The following is a 13,362-nucleotide window of genomic DNA, read 5'->3' as shown; positions in this document are numbered from 1 at the left end:
AGAAAGAAAGAAAGAAAAACAACATAACAAGAAAAAGCCCACCTCTGAAAGGAAGAGCAGGACTTCACAGCTACTCCAGATTTTTACTCCAAATGGATAGTTTGATTGCAGAAATCATAGCCCTTAGCCTGCAACTGTGATAATTGCCTAGGTAACCAATATCTGGATTCACGGATAAACTTGAGATGCCATAACCTTTTTCCTCCTTACTCCCATCCTGTGGATAACTGAAGCCAGCAGCAGCTGGAAGAAAATGGCAAGGACTTGGGTCAAGAATAAGTCCAAATAATATTGCTGCAGACCAATCATCAGCTCTTCAATACATGTCCCTTTTCCTTAAACAACGAGGCTTTAAAAATTCCCTGGAATAGAGTTTATTTTACAGACATTCTGTTGGCTATCATTTTTTTTGTACAAATCAAACTTATAAAGCTTCCTTTCTTCATCTTAAAGCAGGGAACTCAAACATACATTCATGTGTCCACTACATTTATACCCCAGAGTGACAGAAACCAAGTTTGAATGCATCACTTCATTACAAAATGAAATATTACTGAGCACCTGATATTACATAGAAAAAATCCATTGTGTCTCACCTTCTGGAAATCAAGATACTTAGGCAAAAAGTTCTACCCAACAATTGGGCATTTGTAAACAAAGCAGTGGTCTTATACATGGAGTCTACTTAATGAGGGACCCAGGGAAACAAGAGCATCTCTGCCAGAGAATGACTCCGAAAGTTTGCTGTTTATTCTTATACTTTCTGTACAGGTCTAGCAAAAGTTCTATCCAAGAGTTCCCACTGTGGCGCAACAGGAACTGCAGTGTCTCTGCAGTGTCAAGTCGAAAGTTTGATCCCTGGCCACAGTGGATTAAAGGATTCCGTGTTGCCACAGCTGCAGCACAGGATGCAACTGAGGCTCAGATCTGATCCCTTGCCAAGGAACTCCATGACCAAAAAAGAAAAAAAAAAGTTCCATCCTAAGCGTCTCAGTCTAGGGCTCATGGAGAGAGATAATATACCTAGATGGAACTGGTAGCTTTCAAGTAACTCTATACTCATTTGGAAGTTTTCTTCAGAAAATAAATTCCTTGTATTTTTTGTTTTTGTCTTTTGCTATCAAATATAAAAGCAAGACATTTTTTTTTTGTCTTTCTGCCTCTTCTGGGTACGCTCCCAGGGCATATGAAGGTTCCCAGGCTAGGGGTCTAATTGGAGCTGTAGCTGCCAGCCTATGCCAGAGCCACAGCACCACGGGATTGGAGCCGCATCTATGACCCACACCACATGGCAATGCTGGATCCTTAACCCACTGAGCAAAGGCAGGGATTGAACCAGCAACCTCATGGTTCCTAGTCAGATTCATTAACCACTGAGCCACAACGGGAACTCCCCAAAAAGCAGGATATCTTTTTATTTGGTTTTGGTTGTGGCTGCACCTGAGGCTTGCGGAAGTTCCTGGGCCAGGGATCGACCTGAGCCACAACAGTGACAATGCCAATCCTTAACCCCTAGACCACCAGGGAACTCCAAAAGCAAGGTATCTTATTTAGAAGCTTTGAAACATTTAAAGTAGTCTCCATCTCACCAGATTTCCAGGTTAGAAGGCTGATTCATGTAAGGAGCACAAATCCTGGGTGGCAGGAGAGTGTCCTTTAGATGGGTTTGTATACCACAGTAGTGACTTACATTTTCTTATAGGAGTGGGTGATATTGAGGATGTCACACCCTTCTGTGAGGAAGAGACCCACTGAGAGCCAATTTTTAGCCATTGCTTTTATGTTTTAAATGTCATCGATTTCTACTTTGTATTATTTTCTTCCTTCTGTTTGCTTGGGATTTTTTTTCCTTGTTTCTTTGTGCGGGAGCTTAGGTTATTGATTTGAGCCATCTCTTTTGTAATATAACCCTTAGGGCTTTAAATTTCCCTTTCGCCACTGATTAAGCGGTTTCCCACAAGTTTTGATATGTTATATGTTCATTCGACGTTTTAAAGCTGCCAAATGCCCTAAAGCATAGCCTTTAGTACGGTACTGGCTAAAACAAAATGTATTATTAAAATATTGGACTCGAATTGAAAAAAAAAAAAAAGATTAAGCGATAGAGGTAGAAACTAGAGGAATTTCCTTTCACTCGGAAGACAAGGAGAGATCACCTTTGATTTCCAAGAAGAGCTGAGGCAAAAGAGCTTGAGAGGAAAGAGCAGAAGAGCGGGAAGACCCGAAGCATCTGAGCGGAGAAGAGGGCGGGGAGTGATGCTCCTAAGGTTCCCTGGATTCGAAGCTCCACTTCAGACCAGAGCGCTGATCCCCGGCTCCGTGAAAAAGGCCACTGAAGAGCGGGTCTGCAGCCCACTAGGGGCGGCGTTCGCACTGATCCGCGGTAAAGCGGCCTGAGGCTTGGAGACACCTAACGCCTCCACCCCTTCCCCGGTTCCTGCGGTTTCTGGGAGCTGGGAAGTCAGCGTGGGGCGGGGAAACCCTTGCACTCTGGCGCTTAGCTGTGGATCTGGAGCTCCTGTGTTGGATGCGGGATCCCGAAGTCAACCTGGGGCAGGGAGGGGGCATGGCTCTCGCTTAAGAGGAGGCGAGGAAACCTAGGTGAGAGCCTCTCTGAAGCTGTAGTCTCCTGGCTTGAGAGACTGCTGGTGCTCCTAGGTTTCAGCTTAAACGATTGGTGGCCAGAAGAATGGTGGCAGGACCTAAGGTTTTCATGGCTATATCGTTGAGCTCGAGCGTTTGCCTCGTTTCCGTAGCGTAGCTGTTATCACCTTAGCCTTACAAGCCAAAGGTCCCAGATTTGAAACCTGGAGGAAACAGGTTGATTTTTCCTGAGTTACATTCACATTTTAAAAACAAAAACAAAAAAGGAAGCAGATGCACGCGAGGAGTTCCGTTACCACCTTAACCAGCCCTCCTTTGAGTCACATTAGAGACCAGGCCACAAACAGTTACTATTCCAAGGCAGCACAGGAGTACTTGAAGGTTACCTGTGCCTTGAAAGTACAGGTGGCATAGAAGGTGTTTCAGATTACCTTTACAGCCAGAAATACCCTCACCTTTTCTTCAGGCAGCTGCATCTCTTCTACGCACTGACATGTAATAATAGTGTCTCTGAAAATCAAGAAGTACATCCCTTTGAAGCACACCTGTCTTTCCCACACCTCAGCACACCATGGAAACACATTGATTTTCACGGCAGAACAAAAGAGACTAAACCCAACTCTGCACCTGAGGCTGGAGCCAAAGATGGGGAGATGAAGAATTCAGGCTCCACGCATTTAGCTGGTTGTGAAGGAAAAGGAACCCGTATCTGTGCCATTATCAGGAGCACCCCTGGGCGGGCTCAGAGATCAGGAAGTAGAGGAATCCCCACTCATCACCTGCTGAGAGCCAGTCAACACCTGACTCACAAGGACAACAGAGGTTCAGAAAGAGAGCATGACCTTGGCTCTGCCTCACACAGTGTATGGAACCCAGGCAGTTACCCTGTGGCCTGGCCTTAGAGCCCAAAGCTTCACTTAGGCAGGGAGTGGTGAAGGGTGATCAGCACCCAAGTGAGGCCTGGGAACCTTACACTTAGCCCTGAGCCTGGGAACCACCTCTTTTTCTGCTCTCACATCTCTGAAATCTAACCTTACTTTCACCATGATCACCTAGAGAGACCAAACTAGATCTTTAGCACACCTCCCTGGGGGTCTAGTGGCTAGGATTTGCACCAGCTGGGTTTGATTCCCTGTCAGGGAAGTCCTTTTCTTAGTATCTCCACTCACAGGTCTTCCTCTTCAATCCCAGAGATGTGTTTTGCCACAAGGTCCAGATGCAGAAGTGCCTCTGCACTGAGTCCCTAAATGCTGCTGAGGTCCTGCTTTGGGATCCATGGCGTCTCCCAGGCTGGAGGAGGTGAAGTGTGATGAACAGTCAGGGCTAGGCAGCTACTCACCTCCATTCTCCCTTTGTCTCAGAAATTTAATATCTTGCTTTCAGAGTTTTTCATCCAAAGAGAACCTGAGCTCCAAAAACTCAATTAAAACAACAACAACAACAAATATTTTGAAACATACAAAACATTTGAAATGTTAACATCATATATTCTTTACCTAACTGCACACTTAACACTTTCCCACCTTTGTTTGCTCACTTTCTCTCCCTGGGTATGAACTGGGACACCACTTGGAGGAACTTGCAGACATCTCACGTCAAAAGATCACTGCTTGGGCCGCCGTTGCTCCTTCCCTTTGGTGTCTCTATCAAAACCAGCTTCTGCAGGACCCAGCCTCCAACGCCAGGACAAGGTTTTGTCCTGGAGAGGAGGTCTTTCTTGCCCCTTCAGAAACCTGGAATCCATTCTCTTCAGGCTGTAGTGAAGCTTCAGGCCATGTTGTGTTTGGCTTTCCCCAAAGTGCAGGCCAGGTGCACCCTGTGTTTGTAGGAACATGGCTGGGCTATGGGGTCTGGGGTCAGCCTGAGTCCTGAACTGCCTACCACCTGAGAGAGGTCTCAGGAAAGTGCAGGTGCCCCCTTGGCTCTTACTTGTCTCTCTGTGTCCTGCAGGGAGCATCCAAGGTTCGGACCTGGCAGAAATGGGAAGGATCTTTCCTGTGGTGGGAGGATGAGGAGAGCAGGTGGGAAATGCTTCAAAGGGAGGAAGAAAATTTTCAAGAGCTTTCCAGAATTGTCTGTGTTGGCACTGTCTGGTATGTGGCTGCCCTGCGATAACCATGCTTAGTCTTGCTTGTCCTGGCCTTGACATATTCCTGGGTCCAGAATGAGTCCAAGCAGACAGAGGCGTCCTGGTTTGCAGTATGTATTTCATCATGCTTTTCTTGCAAGTGTGGTAGTTACTGAGCTTCTAGTTCCAGGATCCCAGTGGATGGCTTGAATTTTCTTTCTTGGTGACATGTAACTCCCAGCATGGGGGATGGAGTGGGAAAATAGTTTAGCTCTAGATAAATTAGTGGTCTTTGGTGGCTGGTAAAAGAAAAAATACTTTTAAAGATTTTAAAGAATTCTAATAATTGACATATAATGGCTTGGACAGTGTGTCATGTCATACTTCAAAAGATGTCTCCTTGTATACATCACATTAGTTTAACATTTTTGGTCTAAAAGCTATTTTATGTTATCCTTTGTACTTTCTAAAAATATAGAGAATATTAGTTGCAAACAACTCTAGTTCTATGTTTTTTAAAGTCTCAGATTTATTTTCTCTTCAAAATCCTAATGACACTGAATTTTCCTATATTTTATTAATGGTCCAATAAGCAAACTTTAATTCCATAAATGTTTAAGTTTATAAAATTTAAAAATGTGTGTTGCATATGCCACGGGAGCGGCCCAAGAAATAGCAACAACAACAACAACAATAACAACAACAACAAAAAGACAAAAAAAAATGTGTGTTGCAGTAAATTAAATATACCACATAATATATTTTAAATGGGGATTAAGTCAAATAATTCTAGAAGTCACTGTGTCAAATATTCCACCTACCATTTTTGGGTAATTTTCCTCATATTTTTATAGATTATAGAGTGGCCATATGGTAACAGGTAAAGTGTCACTATGCTGGTGAGATGGCCATCTTTGTCACTTTTAAGAAGTGTAAAATGCATGCAATTTCTGTCGTAGGAATTAAGGACCTGTCAGTGGAGACTTGCTATTTTCCTGAAGCGTTATTTATTTTTTTAAATTTTGTGTGTGGAGGGGTGGGGTGGGGTGTTCTTTGTTACCTGCCTTCTAGAGAATGAATCATCCTTTTCCCATTCTTCTTTAGGTTTTCCATGTTTTTCTCACTGCTAATGTCCTGGAAAGGGGTGTGGGAGGACACAGCTGGAAAAGACACAGTGCCAAGAAGTTACCCTCTTACAGTGGCCTTTGTTTTTATTTTTGATGCCTCCAGGTGTGGGCTCAGCAGGGCAGGGACTTTGAGTTTGCTCACAATGCAGCATCTTCCAGAATAGGTCCTAGCAGCTAGTAAACCCCTAATATGTGCTCAGTGATTAAAGACACACTAATGAAAGGTCTGGAAAAAACAGAAAAGGAAGAGAGAAAAGTGAGAAAGACTGAGGGCAGCCTAGAGTTTGAGGGACAGATAGACAAAACACAGAGAGAAAGGAAGGGAGAGGGAGATTTTCAAGAACCATATTTAGTGTGTAAAAGCCAAAGAGCTCAATTAAACCCATGGATTCAACTTAAATCTCTTTAAAAGCATGGGGCAGGTTGAAGAAAAGCAGCAACGATGGATTGTGGGATTTATAACATATGCGAAATAAAATGCGTGACAACAACAGCACAAAGGAGAAGGGGAGAAATGTGAAGAGCTATGACTGCACTTGAAGGCAGACAGTGGTAAGTTACTGACGTGAGCTCTGAAGGGCAAAGTGATTGCTGAAATAACAATAGAAAGAGGTATAGATAACAAGCTAACAAGCGTGAGAGAATAGGTACACATACAAAACCGGGTAAACACTGTGGTGGAGCAGTTGCTCTTCCAGAACTCCATCCCACAGGCTTGTGCCCAAGGATGATGCCTGCAGTGTTATTTGTCGTAGTAAATGCATGGAACCAAATCAGTTTCAAAAGTATATGGAAAAGGTTCAATAAATACTAGTACAAGGGAAGACACTTCACTGCAAAACAGAGCGCAGAGGATAAGGACGAGAGGACCCTGGTTCCAAGCTACCTGTTTGTTTTTCTCCAGAGGTCTGTGTGGTGTTCTTGGAGTAGGTCCGCTTGCTGTGCACTAAGATTCCAAGAAGAGGACGTAGCGGAAAGTGCAGAGCAGAAACGGAAAGTGCGGGGTAGAAACGACCGCAAGCCTCTTACTTGCTAAAACGGAGGCACGTCCCTGGGTGGGCTCGAACCACCAACCTTTCGGTTAACAGCCGAACGCGCTAACCGATTGCGCCACAGAGACGGCCGAGGTTGGGGTTCTCTCCGCCCTCTCAGATTTCATTCCCACAGAGAGCAACTACACCTCCGGGCTAGGCAGAGCCACCCACCTGCAGCAGGATGCAGCTCTACCGGCTCCAAAGCATTGGAAAACCGGAGCAACCCGTGGGGAACCGCGCGTGAAGCAGTGCGTCGAGCCCTAGGGAAGGCAGAAGGGCACCCGAGCCTCCCCGCCGCGCCGCGCCTCGCCCCACAGCCTCCGCAAACGCCAGCGAGCTGGAGACGCCTCGGGCCGCGACCCTCCCGGCCTGAGCCGAGCGGAACCCACGAGAAGCTGAACGCCTGGTCTGGCTGGGGTTGGGCTCTGTGATGGCTCCCTCTTTGCCCCGCATTCCGCCGACCGTAAGCGAGGCGGGCGCTGCCCTCCCTCTGCTCCGCCGCGGGAGCGGGAAGGAAGGGTTTGGGATGATTGACCAAAAGAGGAAACAAAAAGGGGCGGGAATGAAGCAGAGGAGGCAAGGACAGAGCAAAGAAAATTTCCTGGAGCCTGTGCAGAGGCAAAGGCTGGATGCAGGGGAGACGAGAAATGCATCAGAATGGGGAGGGAAGACGTGAAGGAAAATCAGAAGTGCGTGCAGTTGTTAAGCGACAAAGCAGCTCAGGCATTAGACTGGATTTATGGCAAAGGCAGTACAACAACAACAACAAAGGCTGGGCGCTGTCCGTCTGGTGGCGCGCCGTGATCGTATAGTGGTTAGTACTCTGCGTTGTGGCCGCAGCAACCTCGGTTCGAATCCGAGTCACGGCACCTTTCCCCTTTTCTTACCGCGCCGACCGAGGAAAGTCTGGAGAACGGAGGTCAAACAAATAGTGCCTTAGGCTGTACCGCTTTGGACTTGCCCTACCAGTCTCCGCTTAAGAGAAAATGTCTAAAGATACTATACTATAAAGATAGAAACGTTCAAGGTCTAAACGAGCATTGCGTATAGTCGCTTTCACGAAGGAAATGGTCCAGTCACATGAGGACTGTCTAATTGGGTTTGGGGTTGGTGGTGGAAATATTTAAAATACCACTCATGCTTTTCTACACAATGCAAAACAAACTTTAAAGAGTTACAACATATCGCAAACCCGGCATGGTCCAAGCTGTATTTTCTAATATCCAACTGCAAATTTTTATCCAAAAAGAAAATTATTAAGATGTATTCACAGAACGAAATGCACAAATCATTAATGAGCAGCTATGTGAATACTGAAATGTGTGATCATGACCCAGATCACGGAATAGAATTTTTTTTTTTTTTTAATCATCCAAGCAGGCCCCAGGATACACTTTCCAGGTAATGTCTATCCATCGCCTGCTGCTTATAAACCATCCTGACGTGTACCCCCTCAGATTAGGTTTGCCCTTTCTTCAAGTTCTTGCATGTCACTGAATATGCAATTTTCTATCTCTCTACCATCAAACAACAGTATGTTTTGATATATATATGTATGCATTTGTGTTTCTCACACCTTAATCTTGGTGTTAACGATAAGCATCACACAAACGTAAAACTATGTCACATATGAGGAACACTGGGGTCGTTTCAAACTACAGCGTAGGGAAAGGTTCATATGAATACCTTTCTACTATGATTGGCGGATGTGAGAATAAATGTTCATTAAAGGTAAGGGAGCTGTGGGCACCCACACCCACACCCACACCCACACATACACACAATAGGCAGGGAAAGCAAGTCCAGTGGCCTTCTATCCTAGAGGTTTTAGTATGGGGGAGTGGAAGGGAGCCCTGAGGCAAGTCCTAGAAAAGTGGAACTTTTACTGTCACCGAAGAGCACTACAACGGTGATTAGAAACTAGAATATGGCTGCCAGTCACAGGTGTGTCTAAAACACTCGCGGCTCCATGATTTCCTGTGCCAGCGGCAACAGTTGCAGAAAATTGCCTCTTCTCACTTCTGCGACTTCTCTTGAGTCCATGTAATAGCGGGACATAATGTCTGTGTAGATGCCAAGCTGCAAGGGAATCTCAGACTAATCATTTTGCTGCCTATCTTGCTAAACTTATTTTCTTTCTTTCTTTTTTAGGGGGGTGGAGGTGGGCACTCAATTTATTTCCACATTTGTCAGGTGAGTGTATGTGAGTGTGCCTGCGTGTGTGTGTGTGTGTGTGTGTGACAGCGAGAGAAAGAGACTTTCCTTATTTGCTTCTCTCTCTCTCTTTCACTGTTTAACGACCCTAGACTCTGAGCTATGCTAGGCACTGTGCTATCTCTTGAGAACGTGTTATTTACACACGCAGCCTTGGTTTCCCAGGAAACACGAATCGTTTTCACCTGAAAATATGCCTTTGGAAGACAGTGTCAAATAAAACGTACTTTTGTTAGAACACAATTAAAAAAAAATAAAAGTGGACCCATCACACCTTCAATTCAGACAGGACAGTCTTTCCAGAGGAAGACACCTCTGAACTGAGACTCGAAGGATGAGAATGAATCCGAAAAACGAAGAGGGAGTTTCGGGAGGCCGCCCGCCTCACCCCAGCCCTGTAGAGAGAAGCAAGTACCTGAAAGTGAGGGAGTTCCTGACACATGAGGTACTTCGCTGTTGCTGATCTTGAGAACTGGCCAGAGATATTCTGCTGATGAGGAAGGGGGAAGGGGGAAACAGATTACATGTCATAGGTGTAAGAGGACACTTTAGGGAAGGACTTTGGGGACCCTAGGTGGTTTTAGGCAACAGGAGCCTCCAGGTCCAGGCATGTCCTGCAGAGGGGTCACCCAGGATGCAGATGGGTGTGGACTAGACTGGCCGTGGGGAGACTGGCTTTCTATCTGGTTGCATTATTGGCGGAAAGTGTTGACGGATGGAACCGGACAAAACTGCCATTCGAAAAGATAATGCACCCCGATGTTCATAGCAGCACTATTCGCAATAGCCAAGACGTGGAAACAAACGAAACGTCCATCGACAGATGAATGGATTAAGATGTGGTACGTACATGCGATGGAATGCTACTCAGCCATAAAAAGAACGAAATAAGGTCCTTCGCAGCAGCACGGATGGACCTAGAGATTATTATACCAAGTGCAGTAAGTCAGAAAGAGAAAGACGAATACCATGCGGTATCACTTCTATGCGGAATCTAAAATATGGCGCCGATGGACCTCTCTACAAGACAGAACCAGACTCACAGACATAGGGAAGAGTCCTGTGGTTGCCGAGGGGGAGGGGTGGAGGATGGGCTGGACTGGGGGGTTGGGCTTAGCACATGCAAACTATTCCATTTAGAATGGATAGACAACTAGGTCCTACTGTATAGCACAGGGAACCATAGCCAATCTCTTGAGCTAGACCATGATGGGAGATAATATCAAGAAAGTATACTCAGGAGTTCCCGTTGTGGCACAGTGGTTAACGAATCCGACTAGGAACCATGAGGTTGCGGGCTCGATCCCTGGCCCCGCTCGGCGGGTTAAGGATCACGGCATTGCCGTGAGCTGTGGTGTAGGTCGCAGGTGTGGCTCGGATCCGGAGGAGCTGTGGCGTAGGCCGGGCGGCTATAGCTCCAATCGGACCCCTAGCCTGGGAACCTCCATATACCGTGGGAGTGGCCCTAGAAAAGGCAGAAAGACCAAAAAGAAAAAAAAAGAAAAAACACCCAACTATAATAGAAAAGATAAGAAAGATTTTTTAAAAATTCATATCATATATGTACAATGGAATCACCTTTGCTGTATAGCAGAACTTAGCACAACATTATAAATAAACTATAGCTTAATCACAATTAAACAAAGAGTTGATGAATGGAAGCATGCAGGCGCATATTTAATCTTTTAGTGGCAGGAAGCCAGGGTGCATCGGATAAACTTAAGCACTATCTGTGGGTTATACTGGACATAATACATTTCCAGGCAGGGAGGATGAAAGAGTATATCCAAAGAGGGTAGCAAGGTCTGGTTTGGGCCACAGGGTGGTTGGCGGTGAGGGTAAACACCCTAGGTAAGGGTAGAAACAGTTTTGGGTGTTGTCTTGGATTGATGGAACAGACTGATGGAAACGCTTGAGAGACAGGGCACACTACTCTTTGGGAGACCCTGCGCCTGGATCTGGTCATCCATCACGTGTTGAGGAGGAGGGTGGTGTGTGCTGCTGACAGGGACTCTCTGGTGACTCTTAGCATTTATGACTCTGAGGCGCATATGAGGCCTTGACTTGCGCATTAGGAGTTGTGAGTTGAAAGTGCAGATCTGTAGTTTAGAAAGAGGTGTGGGAATCAATGTAGATCTGGTCGCTGGACATGGTAACTGAAAGCATGCTGGCCAGAGCTACTGCGTGTCTTGGGCTTTGGGCAGAGGCCAGACAGACCCAAAGGTCTTCCAGGTCAAGGTGATGGCCGTGCTCCTTGTTGAGACCGAGTTTGTGAGCTCAGAAACAGCTTCTACCTAGCTCGGCTTCTCAGCAAGGGAAGCATGACTGCACTTCTGCAGCTCTTATCTTTCAAAAAGTCATATGGATTCCTAAGTCCCAAGGTGTGGGGGGAGCCCCTCAGGTTCCCTCTTCAGTGCAGTTTCCTCAGAGAAGATTTGGAAGAGAAGTCTATGTTTCCATTTCATCGGAGGTCCAGTATGTTAACATTTCACCCATGAATACTTTTCAGAAAATTAGCCTGCTCCTTATATAACCAATACACCAAAGCCCGCACCTCCTATGCATCTCAGAGTCACAAATGCTAAAACTCAGCACCGTACAAAGTCCAATTCTGGAAATTAGATTCTCCCATATCATCAAACATTGATTGCAAACTTAATATTATTTAATCTTTTAGTAATTATTACATGTCACATATCCATCCAAATGCTTTGAACACCTTAAAAAGCAGACACAGAGCGGTCTGTTGTCATAGTGGTCACAAGACCAACTCATTCTTCTTGTACGAAAAGCAGTTAGAAAGAGCTAACTCCCTTGACCAAGGTGTGTTTCTTTACCATCTCTATTTTGATTCTGGCCCTCTTCTTCTAATTCTAGTGTGATTCTGCTTCTACTGCTTATTTCTCCCTCGGATCAGAATTTTAGACCCAGCAATTCCACTCCTGGGTACATATCCAAAACAACCAACCAACCAACCAACCAACCAAACAAAAAGCCACTAATTCAAAAAATACGTGCAATCCAGTGTTCATCGCAACATTATTTACAGTTGCCAAGGTGTGGAAGCCACCTAAGCAGTCATCACACACACACACACACACACACACACACACACACTCAGGCAGAGGAATACTACTCAGCCATGGAAAAAGAACAAGATGTTGCCATTTGCATCTAGCTCATGGATCCACTCCGAGGGCAATTGTGCGGAGTGAAGTTAGTCAGCAGCGAAAGACAAATACTGTAGGATATCACTTACATGTGGAACCTAAAAAATACCACAAACGAGTGAATATAACCAAAAAAGAAGCAGACTGCACAGATATGGAGAACAAACTAGTGGTTACCAGTGAGGGGGAGGGGCAACATAGAGCTGGGGGAGTAGCAGGTACAAACGATTGGGTGCAAGAGGCTTCAGGGTGTTTTGCACAACGCAGGGAATGGAGCCAAGATTTTGTAATAAGTGTAAGGAGAAAATAACCTTTACAAGTGTATATTTTAAAATCTTAAAGTTAAAAGCTTTAAAGAAAAAAAAAAAAAAAGAATTTTGCTTACCTAACCGGGTGAGTGGGATTATTTTCTCGGGCTCCCTAAGGTAAGAGGTTGAGGTGACAGTTGAAGGTTTAGGTCTAGGGTCGGAGACAAGCGATCTGGATAAATGTCTGATGTTTTTTCTGCGGGGGTGGGGGGGAGGTTGTTTTACGGTTGGAAAGAGCCTGATTTTATCAGAGTTGTGGTGTGAGCAGACAAAACTGGTACTTTGATATTTTCAGTTGAATGTCCCCGCTTCGTGCTGTTGCCAGATTGCCAGTCTCCTTGGCAAGCCTTTCCTTGGAGTGCCTGGCCGTGTGTCAGACTCTGTCTTCAAAAGACAGCACTGTAAGCCTATTTTGGAACTTGTAGTTTCGCGGCCGCGGTGCTCTAGGTCAGGGTTCCGGAGATTCTTCCCTGAGATGCGTCAGAGAGCGCAGGCAGGCGGAGCATTGGTGGTTCAATGGTAGAATTCTCGCCTCCCACGCGGGAGACCCGGGTTCGATTCCCGGCCAATGCATGGCCGACGCCGGCGTCTTTTTTCCCCTCCTCGACTTACCACGCCTCCTTGTTTTGTCTGGTGCACAGTCAACTCCGAATAGTCTGTGGTTCTGGCCACCAGGAGTAGGAAAATGAGAACTAAAATCCTCAGGGCACCTCAGAGCAGAAGACACAAGGGATCAACCCGAACTGGGGCTTTGCAAGAGCCCTGCGGCGGTGGCCTGTTTGGCGGGGGCAGGGGCGAGGGCGAGGGCGCGGTATATGGAGTAGCATTTGCATGCAG

The 13,362-nt window shown here is 45.9% G+C and overlaps 3 non-coding genes across 3 annotated transcripts; 2 read left to right on the top strand and 1 right to left on the bottom strand.

Annotated features, from left to right (window-relative positions):
- Window positions 1-6,845: 6,845 nt before the first annotated feature.
- TRNAN-GUU (transfer RNA asparagine (anticodon GUU)) lies at window positions 6,846-6,919 on the bottom strand. The gene has a single exon. It is a non-coding gene; the product is annotated as a tRNA-Asn (tRNA).
- A 711-nt stretch (window positions 6,920-7,630) lies between these two features.
- Window positions 7,631-7,702, top strand: TRNAH-GUG (transfer RNA histidin (anticodon GUG)). The gene has a single exon. It is a non-coding gene; the product is annotated as a tRNA-His (tRNA).
- A 5,325-nt stretch (window positions 7,703-13,027) lies between these two features.
- On the top strand, window positions 13,028-13,098 carry TRNAG-CCC (transfer RNA glycine (anticodon CCC)). Its single transcript has one exon. It is a non-coding gene; the product is annotated as a tRNA-Gly (tRNA).
- The last annotated feature ends 264 nt before the right edge of the window (window positions 13,099-13,362 follow it).

Source organism: Phacochoerus africanus, chromosome 6 (genome assembly GCF_016906955.1).
Source record: "Phacochoerus africanus isolate WHEZ1 chromosome 6, ROS_Pafr_v1, whole genome shotgun sequence".
In the NCBI taxonomy this organism is placed as follows: domain Eukaryota; kingdom Metazoa; phylum Chordata; class Mammalia; order Artiodactyla; family Suidae; genus Phacochoerus; species Phacochoerus africanus.
This window is presented reverse-complemented; position numbering and strand designations above follow the sequence as displayed.